The sequence below is a fragment of the Lathyrus oleraceus genome, chromosome 2 (assembly GCF_024323335.1).
Source record: "Lathyrus oleraceus cultivar Zhongwan6 chromosome 2, CAAS_Psat_ZW6_1.0, whole genome shotgun sequence".
NCBI lineage: Eukaryota > Viridiplantae > Streptophyta > Magnoliopsida > Fabales > Fabaceae > Lathyrus > Lathyrus oleraceus.
The window spans coordinates 446,819,359-446,825,358 of record NC_066580.1 but is presented as its reverse complement, the minus strand read 5'-3'; positions in this window follow the sequence as shown (position 1 = coordinate 446,825,358).

Sequence of the window (6,000 nt, the reverse complement as noted above, 5' to 3'; positions counted from 1 at the left end):
ATCCAAAGGGACAAAAAAAACCTAACGAAGATCTACTGAAAAATTCCTAAACCGTCATCTAAAGCTTTGTCTTCGTACTAAGACTGTTGAGTTTTCATCCTGAAACTCAACAAATCTCGAGCTCGACCCCACTCACGCAGAAAAGAAGAAGAAAAATGTAACATTCAAACTCAGCTCAAAGAGAGGAAAGTACCTGAAGAGAGTAAACATATTTGTTTCTTGTGTGAGTAACATTTCCTTTCGCTTTACACATCTGATTTCATGTTGCTTCAGTTTATTCTTTTTGCCCTTTGCATCTGTAACATGTAATCGATTGAACTTAATGAGAATTTGGGTGTTAGTGGTTCGTGAGGGGTGGGTTTTTGTATGATTATTTGGATGTGTCTATGACTATTACGATGTTTCATTTCGACGAATTTGTTTGTGTTTCGGTCGAATCAGGGTTTATTTGGGGGGTTAGGGTTCACTAATTTTCGGTTTATTCTAAGTGATAGATGTTTGTTCCACTCCTTACATGGTTGGTTTCATGATGTTATGGGTTGCTAACCTGATTTGTGTGTCTTTGTTCGTGGAGTTTCTTTTAATTTATGTAAATTTATTTTCTGGTCATAGATGAAGCGATAGAAGTAGAGGTTCAAGGAGAGAGAGAGAGAGAGAGATAATACATTTGGTTTCTCTTGAGTGATCTTAGTTTTATGGTTTTGTTCTTTTCGTTTAAAGTGTTTTAATGAGTATTGAGATTTGCTTCATACATGTTTTTTTGCACTGCCCAAGGTCCTTTTTTTCTCCCCAATTATATGTTGTTGTCAATAATAATGGTGATGCATACTGCCTGCTTTGACTGAGGCATACATGTGACGGCTAGGGTTTTAGTTGAAGCTTCTTAAAGGCTTGTGTTATCCGAATTGGGCTGTGGAGTTGAACCGGGTCCATCTTGACCTGCGCTCAAGCAGTCTTGGTGGGCTTTGTTGGGTTGCTTTTCTTTCTTTTGATGTTGGCCCATTGTTTTGTGTTTTATTTCCATACAACCTTTTTATTATTTTAATTTGCAAGTCTTTTATATGATAAACTTTTAAAAAGAAAAAAAGAAAGAGAAGAAATGTTAAAATTAAATAATATAAATAATTAAAAATATTAAATAAACAAGTTTCATTAAGTTTTTTTTAATATCTTTATGTGTAATAAATTTGAAATAATAATAATAAATAAAATAAAAACTTTTACTTTCTTTTGTTTCTTTATACATATGATCTATTTTTATTCTTTGAAATGCTTTAAACTTCTTTAGAGGTCTGTTTTGGTTTGTCTTTGTTGGTTTTTTTTAAAGATGGTCCAAAGAATAATTCATGTTATTCTTAGAATTATGTCTCAATTATTGGTAGTTTAACTTGGATGCTCTTTGTATGGTTGTGTGAGTGAGTGGTTCTAATTGTTTTACCATTGCTCGAATGCGTAATTGTTTGCATGTCTAGTGTGATCACATGCCATATTTGCCTTATATAATATTGTGCAAGGACCATTGCTTGCTAAATAAGACATGAATGTGCATGATAAAAAATAATTTTTCAAATAAGAACAAATACTTGATCAAAATGAAGATTGTTTTCAAAATCCCACCATTCAAACTTTTTTCTCAAAATATTTCAAGTTTTTCTTAAACCTAACTAGTCCCTTCAAATGCTTGATCTAATGTCAAGCTCCTTTTATATGATAACCAAATCGTCTAATCTAACTTCTTTTTACAATAAATAAATGATTGAAAAAGATTGGGGTGGAAGTAATTTTCTTCTCCTTTTTCAAATGTTCGTGCGATGACCGCACTCAGCCTAGCGTTTGAACATTCGGAAATCGTTTTAAAACACTCTTAAATAAACAAATTAAGTTGGTTCTTTCATGGCTTTAAAATATTGGAGTGGAAGTAATTTTCTTATCTTTTCACAAGTATTCACATGATGGTCGCACTTAGCAAGTCGTTTGAATACTTTTCGTCCGTTAAAGAAACATAACTTGATTAGCCATACACATTTCATAATTAATTGATTGAAAAAGATTAGGGTGAATATTCATGTGATGGCCGCACTTAGCCTACTGTTTGAGTATTTGTCAATCACCTAAAATATTCAAATACGTAAAACCTATCTTTTTTCTCGCCCCCGTGTGATCGAAACCTTTTCAAAAGAACATTATTTAGTCCCTTCTAATGTGCATACAAACTAATGCTTAAGCCTCCACCGAGAGTAGACAAGCCAATTTTTACCCTTAGAATGCGAACTAAACATTTGTTCATTAAAAAACATAAACCAACAAACTGTAGCATTTCCCCTTTAACGACGAAGCTTTGAGTTTCTCATTGTACCAGAGGATACGTAAGAGTGAGACTCGCAGTCTCGTCAAACACCCTAATAAAAAACTTTTGCGACCCCTTTTCTTTTTTTTCTCTTTAATATTTTATCACTCGAAGAAAACAGATGACATAAGCTAGCATTCAATCGCAAATCTAACTAAAAGGTTCCTGTTGAGTACAACGGACGTAAGGGGTACTAATACCTTCCCCTTGCGTAATCGACTCCCGAACTCAAATATGGTTACGACGAACATGTTCTTTTCAATGTTTTTATCGATATTTTCCTATTCCTTCATGGGAATAAATAAATTTTAGCGATGACTTTGTTCAAATCATTTTTTTCGCGACCATCACGAAGGATTGTATTTTTCGAGATACAACAACAATGGTTCAAAATTTTCAAAAAAAAAATGTAGGGTGTAATCGATTAAGGCACGAAGGATAATGACCATAATCTGAGACCGCCACACTTGGAAAAATAAAGTAATCTCGCCTAAAAAAGGGTATTCGTTAAGGCGCAAAGGATAATGGCTTTACGGTCTCTGTAAAGTATGTCACCCTAACACGACTCATGCTTGGGGTGTGTACAATTTTGGTTCTTTGGCATGTTTTAGGAAAACATTTCACCCTTACACGATTCATGCTTAAGGTACTGTATACATGTTTGGTCTTTTAGTATGCTTTAGGAAAGCATTTCTCCCTTACACTACTCATGCTTGAAGGGTTGCCTACATGTCTGGTTTCTTGGAAGATCTTAGGAAAACATTTCACCCTTACACAACTCATGCTTGAGGCAATGTATGTTAGTGCGTGAGGCACTTTTAGTGAGGAAAGAAAAGAGAAAGAGAGAGAGAGAGAGAGAGAGAGAGAGAGAGAGAGAGAGAGAGAGAAAGTATGAAATAAAGATTGTATTATGATTGTACAAACTGAATTATAATGTATCTACTTATATACACCTAAGTGACTTGACTACTAAGTAACAAATATAACAACCCTAATTAACTTTGGGCTTGAGCCTCACACAACTTGGATTATATTATATCTCAACATAACCCCCCCCCCCCCCCCCCCCCCCCCCAATGATCCAAGTTATCAAACAAACACTAATTATAGTCGATTTGAACTATTCATAATTTCTTTCTCAAATTCAGGAATCTATCGATCTCTAATCCTTTGGTGAAAATGTCGGCCAACTGTGCTTTCACTTGAATAAATTCTTACTTAAATTTCACCTCAATTTATCTTCTCCCCTAAGAAGTGAAATCTAGCTTCAATGTGCTTACTCCTTCCATGCAAAACTGGATTCTTTGCAAGATTTAAGGCTAACTTGTTGTCGATCTGCAACACCAGATGTTTCTTCACTTCGACCTTCATTTCTTCAACCACATATCTTATCCAAAGCACAATGTGGGTGTTACTCCTTTGTACTGGAAATTCAAGCACCCACAATGTAAACAACATATTGTGATGGCAATTCAACTAACTTCTATGTGTTGTTTACTTCGATTGCTTGTAACTCTTCGACCATAGCTAACTTACATTGTTTATCGTTTAAGGCTTCGCTATAGTTGATTGGTTCAACACCTGCAAGTAAGGAAAAATGAACTAATTCTCCATCTGGTGTGACTTCATCATCACCAGTCACTTTGTAGTCTCGAAGTCTTGCTAGATGAACTTTAGTTCTTTAAGGTCTTTGACTAGTACTAGCTACACCATCTTTGATTTCGACTATGTCGGGCATGTCAGTAGTTGCTTTGACTTTGACTGGAATATCGACAATATCTTCGACTTTGACATCATTACTTGCTTCGTCGAACACATAGCTCATCAGTGGCTTCTCAATTGCATCACTAGAATTCCAATCCCATGCAAAATTTTCATCAATCAAAATATCTAGACTCATCACGATCTTCTAATTAATTGGATTGAATAGCCTATATGCACCAATTCTATGATATCCTACCAATATCATAGGTTCACTCTTGTCATCAAGCTTCCTTCTTCTAGAATCAGGAACATGCTTGTATCAAATAGAGCCAAACACCTTCAGATGACTCACTGATGGTTGTATGCCACTCTAAACTTATTCAGGAACCTTGTTCTTCAACTTCTTGGTAAGGCACATGTTCAGGATATAGACAGCAGTGGAAACAACTTCACCCCATAAGGATTTTGGCAAAGTCTTCTGCTTCAGCATGCATCTCGCCATATCTAATATGGTCATGTTTCTTCTTTCTGCAATTCCATTATGTTAAGGCATGTAAGGAGCAATTACCTCATGATCAATACCATGTTCTACATATAATTATTCAAACATCTTTGATGTATAATCGCCACCTCTATCTATTTGCAGAACATTGATCTTCTTTTCACTATGGTTTTCGACAAGTATTTTGTATCTCTTAAAGATTGCAAATAATTCGTCCTTTCGCTTGATCACATAGATCCACAACTTTCTACTATACTCATCGACAAACAAAACAAAATACATGTTTCCACCAATTGTATGCTCCTCAAAAGGTCCCCATACATCTGAATGTACAACTTCTAGTATACAAGAGGATCTCACTGGCATAGTTGAAATGAAAGACTTTCTGGATTGCTTTTCGACTAGACAACCATCACAAAGTTTGTCGGGCATCTCCAGACTTGGTATGCCAATTACCATATCTTGAGTAATTAATTGACTGAGTGATTGAAAGTTCAAATGTCCAAAATTCAAATGCCATATCCAACGATTCATATGGTCGACAATATTTTTTAGACATTTTACTTCATTCGAATTGATCATGATCTTGAATGTCCTATTCTTCGACAAAGGAGATTTCAAGACCAAATTATTCTGAGTCTCGAACAGTTCCAAGGCTCCATATTTCAGAATCACTAAGAAATCTTTTTCGACCAGTTGTCCAACACTTAGCAGATTGCACTTCATTCCAGGTACATAGAGTACATCCTTAATCATAGCTTTTCCTCCATTGCTTCTTTGAATAACTATGTCGCCAGTACCTTCTGTTTGCAATGAGCTATTATCGTCAAGTTTGACCTTACTTCTTCGACGAGTCGAAATATGCTAACCATACTTTTCGACCAGTCATGTGATTCGAGTAACCCGATTTGAGGAACCTTGGAGACAACATGGTCATCTACAACTGCAGCAATAACCACCATGTCTTCATAATCATCTAAATTTTGGCATGCAAGGTTTGCTCCTTCCTCCTTGACTTTTGTCACTCCCTTATCTTTATTGTACTAACAATTCTTGGCCAAGTGACCCCACTTTTCACAGTTATAACACTACATACCTTTTTTTTCTTTGTCTTTCTGATATGAGCTTCCTTCTCCTCTTTTCGAGGATTCAGAAGCCCTATCATCGACCTTATTCTTTTAAGGGTTCGACCAAGACTTCTTGCTTCGAGTCTTGTCTCCTTTGACTATGAGTTTGTTGGAACCACTATGCTTCTTCCATGCATGAGCCTGCAGTGCTTGAATCGAATCTTGAATCCTTTTCCTTTCAAAAATCCTAATCTCATGCGCCTCAAACGAACCAACCAAATCTTTCAGTTTCATGGTTTCAAGATTGTTGGATTCTTGAATAACTACAATAACGTGATTAAAGTGAGAGATCAACATATGTGTTACCTTCTCAACTATCA